A 14,582-nucleotide genomic window follows, 5' to 3' on the forward strand; every position below is an offset into this window, starting at 1 on the left:
GGGGGATCCCCTACCCCCTCATAACCATACACTGCAATTGTGTCCAGGAACCCAAAATAGTGTGTTTTCAAGTGGCTTCTCCTCAGAAACAGAATGCAGAGTACATGTGGGTTAGGCAGTAGTGGGCTAGGGGCAGGGTACGTTTTCATTTGGTGCCCACGGAGGCTTCTTTAATAAAGTAACATCTGAGCAGATGTGAGAAGGAGGTGAGCAGAGTCATGTATATACCAACAGTTCTGGTATACTCTCTGACTCTGAAATGAATGGTTCAATTTATCAATTGAGCTACTGCAATAACATTGGTTTCTTTTACCTTCTACTAATTATAATATCATTCATTAAGAAAATAGCACATAGACTATTACACAGAGGCCCTAAGTCATAAACCCCAAGGGGTTTGGTGAAAGGATAAACTAGTGAATTAACTTTGAGAAGTGGTTTGTAAGTTAGCTGAGGACCCCACCCCCCACAAAAATAATAAATAACATGTTGACAAATTTTCAAAAGTGTCAATCAGTAAGGTAACAATTGCCATATTCACAGGCCCAGTGGCAAAGGTGGTGACACTGCCGACAAGATGTCAATGACTAGTGTAAGAAAAGCCTGGTGACCAGCACAGGGTGGTGCCTGACAGCAAATCCATGTAGCACAAAGAAGTCAGCATGATCAAGGTGAGAGTGATGAAGGTAAATAAAAGAAGCTGACATTTAAGAAAGGTGACAACAGCAATGTTAAATATTAAGACTTGGAATAAAAAGCTCAAAATTGTAAGTCAACAACCTACCAGGCAATACCTTTTTTTCTGTTAACCTATTAACCCTTGTATTTCTGGGAGGACAAGTCGCTGAAATAGGCTAAGGTGGGGATGGGATGCAGGGAAAAACTAATACGGTCGCTCAGATATTACTTCTGGACCCGAGACAGGTCAGTCAGACCACTTTGAAACTCATTTGTCCCACCTTTAAAATACCTCTTGTAAAGAATGGTGGCGAGGATCACAGGGGAAAAATCGTAATGCACTGGTATGCTCATTTCTACTCTTCTGTTTCCATGATAACTGTACACCACCGCCTATTTGAGCAGTCTAAGTAGTTATTTGTCATCAATGAGCCGCGTGAATTTGTATGGTCTGCTTTGTGTGCCCCATAATCTAAAAGATTTCCTCAGCACATTCAGTTTTTCAGTCATAGTTATCAAGTGGCTGCCATAGGGTAGGCATTTTATTGGTCAACCAGCTACTATCAGGTAGGCATTGTTCTAGGCACTGAGGATACCAGAGAACGAAACTGACAAAGAATCACCTTGAAGGCTACATTCCCATGGGATGTTGTCTGGCATACAGTGACCATGCAGTGCATGACAAGGGATCCAAAAATGAAGATCATTCTGAGGACCAGTTCATGGATTATCAAAGTCCAGTGCCATTGTTCTCATCCTGTCTCTGGCACAGAGTTCTCTGATGACTGGCAGAGACTTACTTATGTGTTCTGCCTTCCATATGCTCGACTGAAGCTTACCCAAAGGACACGGGGAAGACAGGGCACGATGATTATTGAGAACAGTAGGGCTGAGAATGAAAAAACCTGGGTTCTAGCCCCAGCAGGCCATACTATCAACACCTTGACAAAGGCATTACATTTCTCCCGTTCTTTTCTACAGATGCTATTGCTGTCTTTATCTCTTTGGGGATCTTTAATATTTTAAATCCCTTTCAGATAGTTCTATTATGGTTCTTTTCTTCTGAGTGAATTTTCCTATGAGTTGAGTTGACTCTTTTAAAATCTGTTCCTCACCTATCTGACCCATATGTTAAGTGGTTGAGTCAAATATTTCCAGGGCCATAGCCATCTCAACAAAATTTAGCATACGTTTTCTAATTTGTAAAATGGGGAAAAAAATAGTTACTCTGGCAGGCATAATTTTGAGTATGATGTGAATGTTAAGCCTCTAAAAAGATAATCAACATATAACAGCTATTTGATAAATTAGATTCTTTATTTTTAACATATAATTTGGGTTTCAGGAGCATAAAATACTATAATCTCATATTTTTTATGGATAAAGATAGTGAGGCTCAAGATAACACATCTGAGATTTTAAACATTTTTAAGTCCTTGAGCTGAGAATTCCACCTCTGTGACTACATTGTGCTGTCTCAGAGCCGTAAGTGAGATAACCAAAAGGCAATGTGACATTCCCAAAGGTCCAAAGGCAGAACTAATGAGTAATTAAGTCAGGATTTGAACCCAGGTCTCCTGCCTTTAGGCTTTCATTATACCACCTGTATCTAGATATTTTCAATTTAATCCTTCACAACTTAGTATAAGACTCAACTTTACTAAATCACTGAATGTAGAGGAACAAAGTTCTGATTAAAATTTTTGCATTTAAATTTCCACCAGCAAGCTAAACATTCTTGGTGCTTCGTTCTACTGTGATATTTTCATGAGTGCCACACAGCCCCAGGCATCAAGGTGTTGATTTGGCATGGAATTTGTGACACCTATAGCCCATTTGGACCAATTGACCTCACAGTGGCTAATTTCTTTCATACTCCCTCAGCACCTACTGAGGTCAGGTTCAGTATGGCATGGATCAGATTTTTCAGTTATTTTTTTAACCATTCTAATCTTGAGTTATCTACCTGAAGTAGCAATCTACTGCTATATTGGTAAGGATATATTCTGCCTTTATGGAGACAATTTCATTTTAAATTACTTTTCAGGTCAAACGCTGCCATTTAATAAAGGTTTGGAACCCTATATAAAGTCAATAAAAGGCATTAAAATCACTTATTAGTCATGGTATTTTCTTTCCCTATCACCAACTAGATAGTTTCGTTTTCATAGCTCCATTGGATATAGGCTCATTCCTATTTTTTCCTTGATTTCCGTTTACAACATATAGATGCTATAAAAAGTAAATCCCCGTTCATACACAAAAAGCTACACATTTTTACAAACAGAAATTTTAATAGAAAAAAAGTCAAGCTTCTGATCCTTAATAATTATTTTGAAATATTTATCTAGGGAATTCATAAAAAATTAATATGGCGGAACCATCAAAAAGGCAAACTCTATAGACAGTCTATAGGGCTTATTGTATGCTTATTTATAAACACTTGAAACGGACTTCATTTTTCAATGACTCTAAGCAAATTTAACTTCACCACTTCTCACTGGAGGGGATAAAAATGAGATCACATGCACTTTTGATTCTAGTTCAGTCTAAAGGCACAGTTTACCAATGAGAAATCAGGCTGAAGTCATTTCAATACCGTGATCCTGACCAAGTGGAAAAACTTAGCATGGAAACAGCATTTAGCCATGACATACTTCAATATTATTTTTTGGAGTCTATCACTATCTCAAACTGAATCCATTATGATTTAAAACTGTCTTTTTATTGATATTCATTGTTTTTCAACCTGACAGTGGCCAATGATTCATATCAATCTTCTTTTAACATAGGAATTAAAGAGTTTGCAATATATCTTAAACTGAAGGACACTTTTTCAATAGGTCTCAAGATTTTAATACAGTTGTCATTTGAAAAGTCTTACCTCCTCTCAGTTGGAGAGGGATTTAGAAAAGAAGAAGCCAGCTCTGTCGATAAGATTGTTTTTATCTGAAGCAGTGAAGGATTCAAAAATTAGTATGACATATCGATGATGCCTCTTTTTTTTTTTTTAAGGCATTTTTATTCTCTAAGTGCAGGAACACTGCAGTTGGTTGTCAATCATTAAACCACAAAATGAAGTCCTTTGCCTGGCAAGGAGATCTGCAACTATACCAATACTGGTAAACTAACCACCAAATTATAGCCTTTTCTCTTGCCTCACCCAGATTTCACAGGGGCTGCACACCCAAATAAATGCCTCTTGGCTACCCATTCATCTAACAGCTGGAAAGATGACACTTGACATTTGGAAACTTTCCTGTGAAGATTGCTGCAAGGCTTTCCCATTAGCTTCCTGGTGAGACTGTAAGGTCGAATAAGCTGCCTCAAAACCTGCAAAGGGTAACGGAAATGCTCTAATATTAAGCCTGTGCAATTTAAATTTCTAATTCTCAAATCATAGTTCTTCAGATATTGTAGAAACCACTGGTATATTTCAGGGCAAAAGAATGCCTTTGAAGATGTGAAATTAAAATGATATTCTAAGCAATGATAATGATAACAAGTGTCTTCAAAGTTGGCACTGAAGTTTTTCTAAGCCATGGAGATTTGGACATAGATAAGTTCCTCCAAGTTTGTTTTCTAAAATCCCAGACTGTCATATTTTTAGCAACTGCTCATCTTTGTACAGAGCAGTAATCTTTAATATGAGCCATGGTAGCTATCATTCTTTAGATTTTATTTTCACATAAAAATTATCAGAGATAGCTTTAAAATCCTTACAATCCAACAACGTGGGTTCTTTTTGAAAATCAGTGAGCCTGCTATAAAATAAAAATGTAAATATTCCATTATGAAGAAAATGCTGTGATCTTATAAATCTTTCAAGTATAAACATATGCCTTTGTCCTCTTTAGAAAGGTAATTCCTTTAAAAGAGATCCCAAAAAGTTTTAATAACCTGACTGTTCACTAAAGATATTAGAAAGACAAAATCCCTCATATAATCTCCAACCCTAAAAGTGGCAGAAGGTGAAAGATTTCATTTATTGATATGAATGCACATAATTCAATTAACTTTATAGCAATGATCCTTTCTCACTGTGCTCAGTTTTTAATTCCCCATCTTCAAAGTGTCCTTAACAATTTTCTATTCTTGTTTGTTAACTCAGTATTTCTCATGTGAAAGATTGACAAGAATGAATAGGCCTCTAAATGTTCAGTCATATGTCCAAATGTAGATAAAATTAATAATATGATTAAAAGGGAAAAGGAAACATTTTAAAAATATATGCAGAAGGGCACTGAAGAAACAGGAGACATGAATGATGTCACTTTCAATCTCGAATTAATCACCATCTGGGACTGAAATAACTTTTTAGAAGTCAATTAAGTGATGCTGAATTGTACCTCATTAGCAACAATGACAGATAGGGATTCCTATGGGTGTACATCTCACTGCCTCAAATCACAAACCAACACAAGGACAAGCCTAGCCACCCTAAGCCATTGCATCAACAAATCCACCAAAAGAAGTCTCAGCTCCAAAAAATGGAATACTTAGCTATGATTGAACTCCTCCTTTCTCCTCAAACTAAAATCACAACTACCATCTTTGCTCACTCACTCAATGGTGAGACTATGGCATGAATGTCTCTCTCCTCTAGGTACTGAAATCATAAATTCATTTCACATAGCCTATTGAACTGCCATCAGATGATAATGACTTTCTGTCACTCTTGACCTGGGGCAGATTTGAACTAGTGACCAAGAGGTTAAAGGCTCTGTATCTCATTACCAATCCCCCGAGATACCTAGTTCCCTCAACAACTACGGATTCTTTAGAGCTGCAATCGAACCTAAGGAAAACACACAAAAACCTCAAGTAGGAGAAGAGTAGGTCATCAATGCAAGGAATTTATAATAGTTTTGAAGAACTTTACAAACATCTATTTCAAAACGGACCCATATACAATATACAACTGAGTAGAACCACATTAACTGTTAGAGAACTTCACTATAATGTTCATGAAAATTTCATATACGCTTCACTGTACAGCTGGAAAACACCATAGAAAGAGAAAACTTAAAAGACACCTGTGCTCTGGGATCCTATACAGTTAAGAAAAACATTTTAGGGGGCGCCTGGGTGGCACAGCGGTTAAGCGTCTGCCTTCGGCTCAGGGCGTGATCCCGGTGTTATGGGATCGAGCCCCATGTCAGGCTCCTCCACTATGAGCCTGCTTCTTCCTCTCCCACTCCCCCTGCTTGTGTTCCCTCTCTCGCTGGGTGTCTCTATCTCTGTCAAATAAATAAATAAAAAATCTTAAAAAAAAAAAAAAAGAAAGAAAAACATTTTAGACCCTGTGTGATGCCAGAATATTTATATGTGTCTCTCGTGTATATGTTCAAAGATAATTCCGTCACAAGAATTAGTTTCAAGGGGGATTGACAAGTTGGAAAGAATAACACAGATTCATAAAGAAAATAATCAAAACAGTATCAGGCATCTTAATGTGGATAGTTATTATAGGAATAGAGCATGTTTAATAAAGGATAAAGTTTGAGGAAGAAACAAAAAGAATATCCTTTGGGAAGATGCACATAGGCAAACTCACATATATAATAGAACCACTAGAAACCAAAAATGAAAAAAAAAAAAATAACGTTTTGTTGTTGCTAAAAGCTGATCTCAAGTGGTGGCAGCGAATAAACAGTACTGTGTAACCATTCAACTTCAATTCAGTGACTCCCAAAATCACTTGTAAACACAGCAACAAAACTTATTTTTTAAAAATGTTTAACGTCCCAATGCCTCCTTTCTTATCCTCTGCAGTTTCTCATAGTTTTTGAATTTCACAGAAAGAATTCTACCTGAAAGAAAAGAGGTCTTCTTTTCATTTCTTGTCCATATTTATATAATTTTTTCCTTTATTTGAATTTCAATCCCTTACCTATTCTTTTCATATTTATCTTTCTACTAATAACCCTTGTCTTTTGTCACTCAATATTGATCTTTATACCACTGAAACTGCTTCTCCTGCAGCAACACCTAAGTTTACTCGATCCCTTCCACTACTAGTAATAAATACTGGGCTGTTTTAATGTTGCATCTAAAAGATAGTAAATTTAAAATAGAACTCTGAATCACAAAATAATGACAAGGAGGACTGCTCTAATAATGTAATCAAATCCATAGGTTTTGAGATGATAATTTTCATATTTGGACCGATTTTATTTGACAAGATGTCTCATGTTGGTAAGATCATCTTCTCAGAACGACCATGACTACTTCAGAGAAATCAAGCTTCTTTTCTAGAAATAGAATTTAGAAGCACTTAGCCTGCATTCTATTTACAAGTTTGCTCTAAGTGGAGGATGTAGCCTGGTGAGATAACATATAGGCTTTTTCCTCTACTTTTTTGTGACAAAATGTGTTTATATGTTAATACTAAAACAAAGTAAGTGCCCAATTTTCTAAATAATTGTATTTTGGTAAATTACTGACATTTTTGTCGACTAATAATACCATTTTGTAAATACATTTTGTATTAAGACTTGCCTTTGGTAAAGAAGGATCTTAGGCATCATACGGTTTCCCTTAACAAGTTGGTTGCACCTAACAGACTCACTGGACTAATTTCTTCTCTCCCGTTCTTCTGTGAGACACAAAGGAGGGACAAGGAGTGCTGAATCTCTGCAATGAGGAGGGTACCTGTGTGTCTATGAACTTTCTACTCCCCCACTTCAGTTGTGTGCTTATTGAATCAGTTGTATGTTCCTTACCCGGTTTGTGTTGGTTTTAAATGTAAATTAAAATTATATAAATAGAAGAGCTATATGAATGTGAAAAGAAAGGGGGTTGAGTCTGTGAAAACTAAGTTGAATATTCATTTTTGAAAGCCATGATAAAGGTGAGTTGCTAAAAAAGAAGTTGCTATCAAATTAGATGCAGGTTAAACAAATGAAATGACCGACGGAGCAACCATACAAAAATCCAGGAATTGCTTTGTGTTTCTTGAAGGTATGGCTCGACTTTAAAAAAACAAAACCAGAAGTTGTAGGCAGTATATTATAAACAAGTTTACACGAGAAACATGATAGAACTCTAACCATAAGATTAAAAAGAACTTGATTCTGCTTTTTTTTTTTTGAAAAACGAAAAGGAGAAAATATCTATGTGTTTTAAAATAAAATGACAGGCTTAACATATGTGTATATCCTTTTTATAATTCCCCATTTTAACTTTTTCAGATTAATCAACTAATTACTGATTTTTTTCTCCTAGACGAAGAGAACTTTTTCATATTCCTCTGTTTTTTAAATGAATGTTCTGGATTTAACCAATTTATTGTTAATAAATTTCTGGATTTACCTATATAATTAAAGTGCCTCATCTTTATCCTCAATTAACAATTAAATTTAGGTCTTTAATTATATTAATTGAGCTAATTATCCCTCTATTTTATTTCCCCAGAAGTTAGGAGATGTGGACTAATCTTAGAACTTTTCTAGTCAGTTAATCATTCTGGTTAAGGTATATTTTTAAACAGAACTAAGTTATACATAAGCTACAGCCTCCAATCACAATCTTCTCCTCTATAGTTTCAACTATAGAGGAACTCTCAGGCACACTCCTAATGCATTATTTTATTTTTAAATTTTAACACATACTGTAGGGGAAGACGTCTAGGACTGCAGATGATTAGCAAGAGCAAGAATTCAGAGTTGAAAAGTATCAGAAAAGTAGTTCAATCCAGGGGAAAATATATATGTTCAATGGCTTCATTACTAAGACGATACTTAAACTAGAATAGGTTTCTTTATCTATTGAGACTTTATTTTTAAAAGCTACAAAATAAAGATAATGATACTCATGGGGGTGCCTGGGTGGCTCAGTCAGTTAAACCTGCAATTCTTGATTTCAGCTTAGGTCATTATCTCAGGGTTGAGATCCAGCCCCACACTAGGCTCCAAGCTCAAGTCTGCTTGAGATTCATTCTCTCTCTCTCTCTCTCTCTCTCCCCCCCTTTCTGCCCCCCTCCACTCGCACTCTCTCTCCCTCTCTCTCTTTCTCACCCTCTTAAATAAATAAATAAAACCTTTAAAGAAATAAAAATATAAAGATAATGATACCCATTGTAACCAAAACATACACAATGTATATTAGAGGCTAAACAAATCGTAGCTATTATTACAATGACAGTAAATAGAACAGGTATGTTCCAAGGAGGGTAAAATTCAGGGAGCACTTCTTTCATGAGTCTTCTCCAATAATTCTAGTCAACACTGATCTCTGCTCTTAGACTACTGTAGTATTTATTGGTTGTAGTAAAATTAGTTGTCGATTTTATTATGTGTCTATTCTCTATTTCACATGGGTAATCCTTGCATTCACACATTGCTAAAAGCACCTTTTGAAGAAAGGTTGATGGGTTTATGTGGTTAATTTCTTTTTTTCCTAGTACAGAACTTTTTATCTATCTGTCCACATACATGTACACATGCATATAGACACATACACACAGACACACACATGCACACTGGCTAAATAAATATATCCACTGGAAAGATGCAAGTGAAAGTGCAATAAATTTTAAAATCAATAGAATTTTTTTTGTTGTTTAGCTACAGTCATTCTTGCAGTTACATACTCTTTCTTAGAGTACACTGTCAAAATTATTTTAGATATTCAGTAATTCTTATTCAAGCAGAAGAAAAAAATTCAAATATGCCTCGACTCCTACTAACATCATAGTATTATAAACAACAAAGGTGAAGTCATATTGGATCATCTATTAGCACAACTAAAGACAAATAAGTTTAATATCATAAAATAAAGACTTTTAGGGGAGCCTGGGTGGCTCAGTCGGTTAGGCATCTGCCTTCAGCTCAGGTCATGATCTCAGGGTCTTGGGATCCAGCCCAGCCGTCTGGCTCCCTGCTCAGTGGGAAGCCTGCTTCTCCCTCTCCCCTGCCCACCCCCATGCTCTCTTTCACTCTCTCTCAAATAAATAAGAAAATCTTTTTAAAAATATGAAATAAAATAAAGACTTTTAAAGAGGGAAATGTTGACAAATTGGAAAATGTTTCTCTCTATATTAATACAAGATCTGACACAACCACTTCTTTATGCAAATAACTCTTACCACATTTCTGCCTCATTATTTACCCCAAATTAAAATCCTAAACTGGGTATTCTTATCATGTCCTAACCCCAGTATAATCACAGATCATTTCTCCCATTTTTCCTACATACTCTCTATGTTCAGGGCCTCCACTAACCCAGAACGCCTTTTGGTGAAATTGAAAGAAGCCACCGCACAGGTCTAAGTCTTACAGCGCAAGCAGAAAGCACCTTTGTGACAATTCAAGGAAAGCACTCCTTCCTCTGAATACAAGCAGCACAACAAAGATACCTCTGTTAGGTGAGTGGAGTTTGGTCAGGATTTCAGCCCCCTAGTACCCTCATCTGGGATTCCCCTGGGTGGTTAGCAAGCTCTACAGTGTCAGCCAGCAGTCCCCTTTAAGTTCCACTAATTCAAATCACTCAGTTTTTCTTATCCTCCTTCTTTATTTGTATCTTGATTTTTATGAAGCCTTTGCTGACTCCACATCCTGATACCCACATCTAAATAGAAACAATCATTATCTCTTCCATGCTACCCTGTGCCTTTACATTTTTTATTACTGTTTATTATATTATATCAGATGCATGTTTACACCTCTGTCTTTCCTACCAGACTGTAGTATTTATTGGTTGTAGTAATGGCAAGTTATTAATGGCAAGTTTCATGTTTTAATTCACATTTATAAACCTAGAAATTAGTACTATCTAAAGATGAAACCACTATTTTTTAAAAAAATTGTTTATTGAATGAATGAATCCATGCTGAATGACTACACGGATAGACAGGTGGATGTATTTGGATGAATAAATAAATGGCTAAATAAATTGCTTTCATAATTACCAGAAATAGTCTCTTTTAATCTTTGTCTGTTAAAATCCTATACTATGCTTTCTATTCAAAATCTCATATTTTTATAATTGTTCTCTAAAACCATTTTAAAACTCTAATTATTATTGCTCATTTGTTAATAAATAGTTTATTTGCCCCTGAAAAGACCACATCCTGGAGTGATGAAGTAACTTGCCTCAGGTCACACTGTTCGAAAGTATTGGAACTGGGTTTGAAATCAGGTCTTTTTAATTCAGAGCCCAAATTTCTAACTGCTGTATTTTACTTCTCCTCATTTATTCACTTTGGTACTCTCCCAAAGTCAAGTGTCTTGGGCCCAACAGCTGGTACTCAATAAATGGTAACTGATCAAATTAACTAATGAAATAAGTGAAGCTCTCTTCAGACAACTATGGGAATGACTGAAATCCCAACAGGGATATCTTTAAATAATCACATGTGTCTGAAAAAGCATATTACAAATAAATTCAAAATATCCAATTGCAATGATTGCATGCATGAATTAATACTATAATGTGTGTATTAAATCATTTTTAAAGTACACTATCTAGTGTTCCATTTCCCCCCAAACTAATGTAAAACATAAGATAAGCAGTGATAAACCTTCATTCATGAATACACTTCAGGCATTATGAAATTTTTCTTAACGGATGTTGCATTTGAAGGAAACATTATTTATTTACAATGTTAATGAACTTATATAACAAACTCATTAGTTTTCTTAACTCCTCTTTAAATTTCTTTAAAATGAATTATCTCATTCTATGTATTTTTCCTATTTAATAGATGACTACTGTATTTATTTTGAGGACGTAACAAATAAGCATGGCCACTGGCCTGTGCAGAGACAGTGCAGGTAGGCAGGCTTCAGTCAGGGAAACAGGCTGCTACTGAGCACACAGGAGGACCATGTGCCTGCAAGAGGAGGAGGAAGCAAGACCTGAAGGAGGAGTAGGATCGAGACAAGATGAAATGAGGGGAGTAGGGGAAAGGCCCAGATTCAGGAGAACTCTTGGCGTGCTAGGGGAAATTCAAGTTAGCATCACAAGCTAAGGAGATTAGGCTTTATCTTGAGTGCAAAGAGGAGCCTCTGAAGGGTTTTAAATGAAGAAATGAGGATCCAACTTGTACTCCAGAAAGATGACTCTGGCTGCAGGACAGGCTCACTGGATTTGACAAGGGAAGAAGTGGAGGCAATTTTAAGAGGCGATAGAGGCCAGAACTAAGGTAATGACAGAGCGGAGAGAGAAAAATATCACTTTGTCTATATGTTCCTTTTTAGTTTTATCACTGCTTAGCACTTTGCAACCAACAGGCAGGAAGGCGGAAGTGTTGATTTTACTTGACAGAGATTTTACCTGCTTTCCATTTCTACTCCATTTTTAAAATGCAATTCAACACTTTGTTTGACAAGTCTAAAGCCTTCAGCCAAAACCAAAACTCTTACTGGTCAGGAATTTTTTATTTTATATTTCAAATACTATCATTCTTAGCAATAGGTATTTTTAAAGCACATGCACTTTTCTTTTTCATCATATGTAAAATTCTGTTTCTGGGCGTCTGGGTGGCTCAGTCGGTTAAGGGTCTGCCTCCGGCTCAGGTAATGATCCTGGGATCAAGCCCCGCATCGGACTCTCTGCTCAGCGGGGAGTCTGCATCTCCCTCTCCCTCTGCCTGCTGCTCTCCCTACTTGTGCTTTCTCTCTCTCTTTCTCTGTTAAATAAATAAATAAATAAATAAATAAATAAATAAATAAATCTTTTTTTAAAAAGTCTGTTTCTTTCCTTTTATGAATAAGTGGAAGCTAAATAAAATGCTCATTTTTTTCAGTACACATGTATTAGATTCAGGGAAGTAAAAAGATAAAAGTAAAGTCAAAAGAAAAACACCCTTAGGAATCCTTTAGAATGATAATTGTGAAGTATGACCAAACCACAATCATCACAAATATAGTAAATATTCTCTGTGTACTTTAATCTAAAAGCTATAAATGGATTTAAATCTTTGGAAAAAAATTAACACATCCATTTTCCACTGTCCGTCACTCAATTTTACCTTTCAAATCCGTTTAGTATCTCTGCCTTCCCACCATTTTCATTCCTGCAAACTAAATTAATGCATTCACTAGGTTTCATCTGGCCTAGCACAAGAGCCTTTTCTCTTATCTTCTGATTCTACTCTCATTTTTTCAAGAAGTTAACAGACTTTCTGGTCAGTGAGATGTCTGGTCAACCAAAAATTGTATTTGGCACAAAAAACAAGCAAATTAAAGTAAGTGTATGAAAGAGTCTTTACAGGGATAGAATTGACCAGATAAATACGAGAGAGAGAGAGAGAGAGAGAGACGAGGAAAATAAAATTTAAATAGTTCATAAGTAAAGATGTGTACAAAAGTGTTATTTTATAATGAGAAAAAATATGTGTGTGTAAACACACTAGCGTATATCTTTCAAGCATACCCTCTTAAGAAGTAGCTTATTCTGAGATTGTATTGTTTCCTACTTTTCTCACAAACTTTCTTATTATTTCTTGTATATATAATATAGTAAATGTTTTAATTTCATGTGTTTGAACGCTTGCTTTAATGCCATTACTCAGTAAAAGAAGAAGCTGTAAGGCCTATTTTGGTTTCAAAATTGATTTTGAAAACTGTAGTAGTCTGAGTAATCTGTAAATCAGTAATCTAGAAGTCTGAGGAACACCGATTTAGAGGCTTTGAAGCGTTAGAAACGTTAATGTCAGAAACGTCAGAAACGCTAAATACTGGAGGTGGAACAGGTTTAGAAGAGTATGTTTAGTTTAATAGCAATGAATTAGAAGTGTAGGCAACCAAGTGATGTCCAGTGAATCTGAAATATACAGTAGGCACACGAGTGAAGATTATCAGCAGACAGCTATATCATGGAATTACACAGATGGAAATACAGATGAGGGAGTTATACGGAGGTGCAACTGGGACCATGGAGAGTGCTGTGACAAGAAGAGTAAAATTAGGAAATAGAAATATAGGGTGATAAGTTTTGCAACAGAAAGAGCAAAAGGAGCCAAATCAGGAGTCCATCCTGGGCAGCTGAACCGCTCCTCTGTGTATTTCGGAGACTATGGAGACTCTCCAAAGTACAGGTGCTGCAGAGACTGGAGCTGGAGGTACTACCAACTTTGCTCCTTTGGGTTCCCAGGTTTCTGCCTGTTAAAATTGCATTCCTTTCCCCTTTTCTTCCTAGCCTTGTCCCTTTTGACTTATGAGTGATTTGGACAGCATTCTTATTTTAGATTTGTCATCTCCACAAAACACTGTTTCCTAAATCACACTTTTGTCTCTATGCATGATCTATAGGCTGGTTACACCCATTCTTAGAGCCCTGGGATACCACACTACGGCCTAGACCACAACATCCCAGGCCCCACTACTCAGAGATGCCACGCTGAGGTGGGATTAGGTCAGTGAATTGAACATAAAGAATATGATATAATCAATACCAACTCTAGGCTGTCCTTGGTAGGTAAGAAGTCCTGCATAGGTTACAGAAAAAAAATAGGAGGGTGACCATAAAGACTAAATGATCATGGCAAAGAGGAAGAAAACTATCCAAGGAGACATTAAAGACAAAGTAAATTTTGTTAGCATGTGAGAGACAAACAAAAGAAACTGAAAGAGAGGCAGACAGCATGTTATGAATAGAGAGTCTTTCTCAAAATAAGAAAGAAAGAAGAATTTTATTAATAAGAGCAAACTTTTCCAGAAAAATTTTATAGAAAGGAGATCACTGTATCTACACTTAAATTACAGAGCAAGAAGAAAACAAAGCATTTTGTCAAAAAGTGAGACAACTATGATCTAGTAATTATGGCCTTTTTCTTCCCCATGACCACCCAGTTACTGTAAGAGTATGTCCAACTTTATGTTTTATCATTTTTACATTCTGCATTTGTTTCATAAAACTAAAGAGTGAAAAAATTACAATTGAAATTTATAAAACATTTG

At 36.0% G+C, this 14,582-nt stretch overlaps 1 protein-coding gene across 2 annotated transcripts in view; it reads right to left on the minus strand.

Moving 5' to 3' along the window:
- Positions 1-14,582, minus strand: part of DPYD (dihydropyrimidine dehydrogenase) — a 793,664-nt gene that overhangs the window by 385,840 nt on the left and 393,242 nt on the right. The window lies entirely within an intron of this gene.

Source organism: Ursus americanus, chromosome 12 (genome assembly GCF_024610735.1).
Source record: "Ursus americanus isolate L20-20 chromosome 12, mUrsAme1.1.p, whole genome shotgun sequence".
Lineage (NCBI taxonomy): Eukaryota > Metazoa > Chordata > Mammalia > Carnivora > Ursidae > Ursus > Ursus americanus.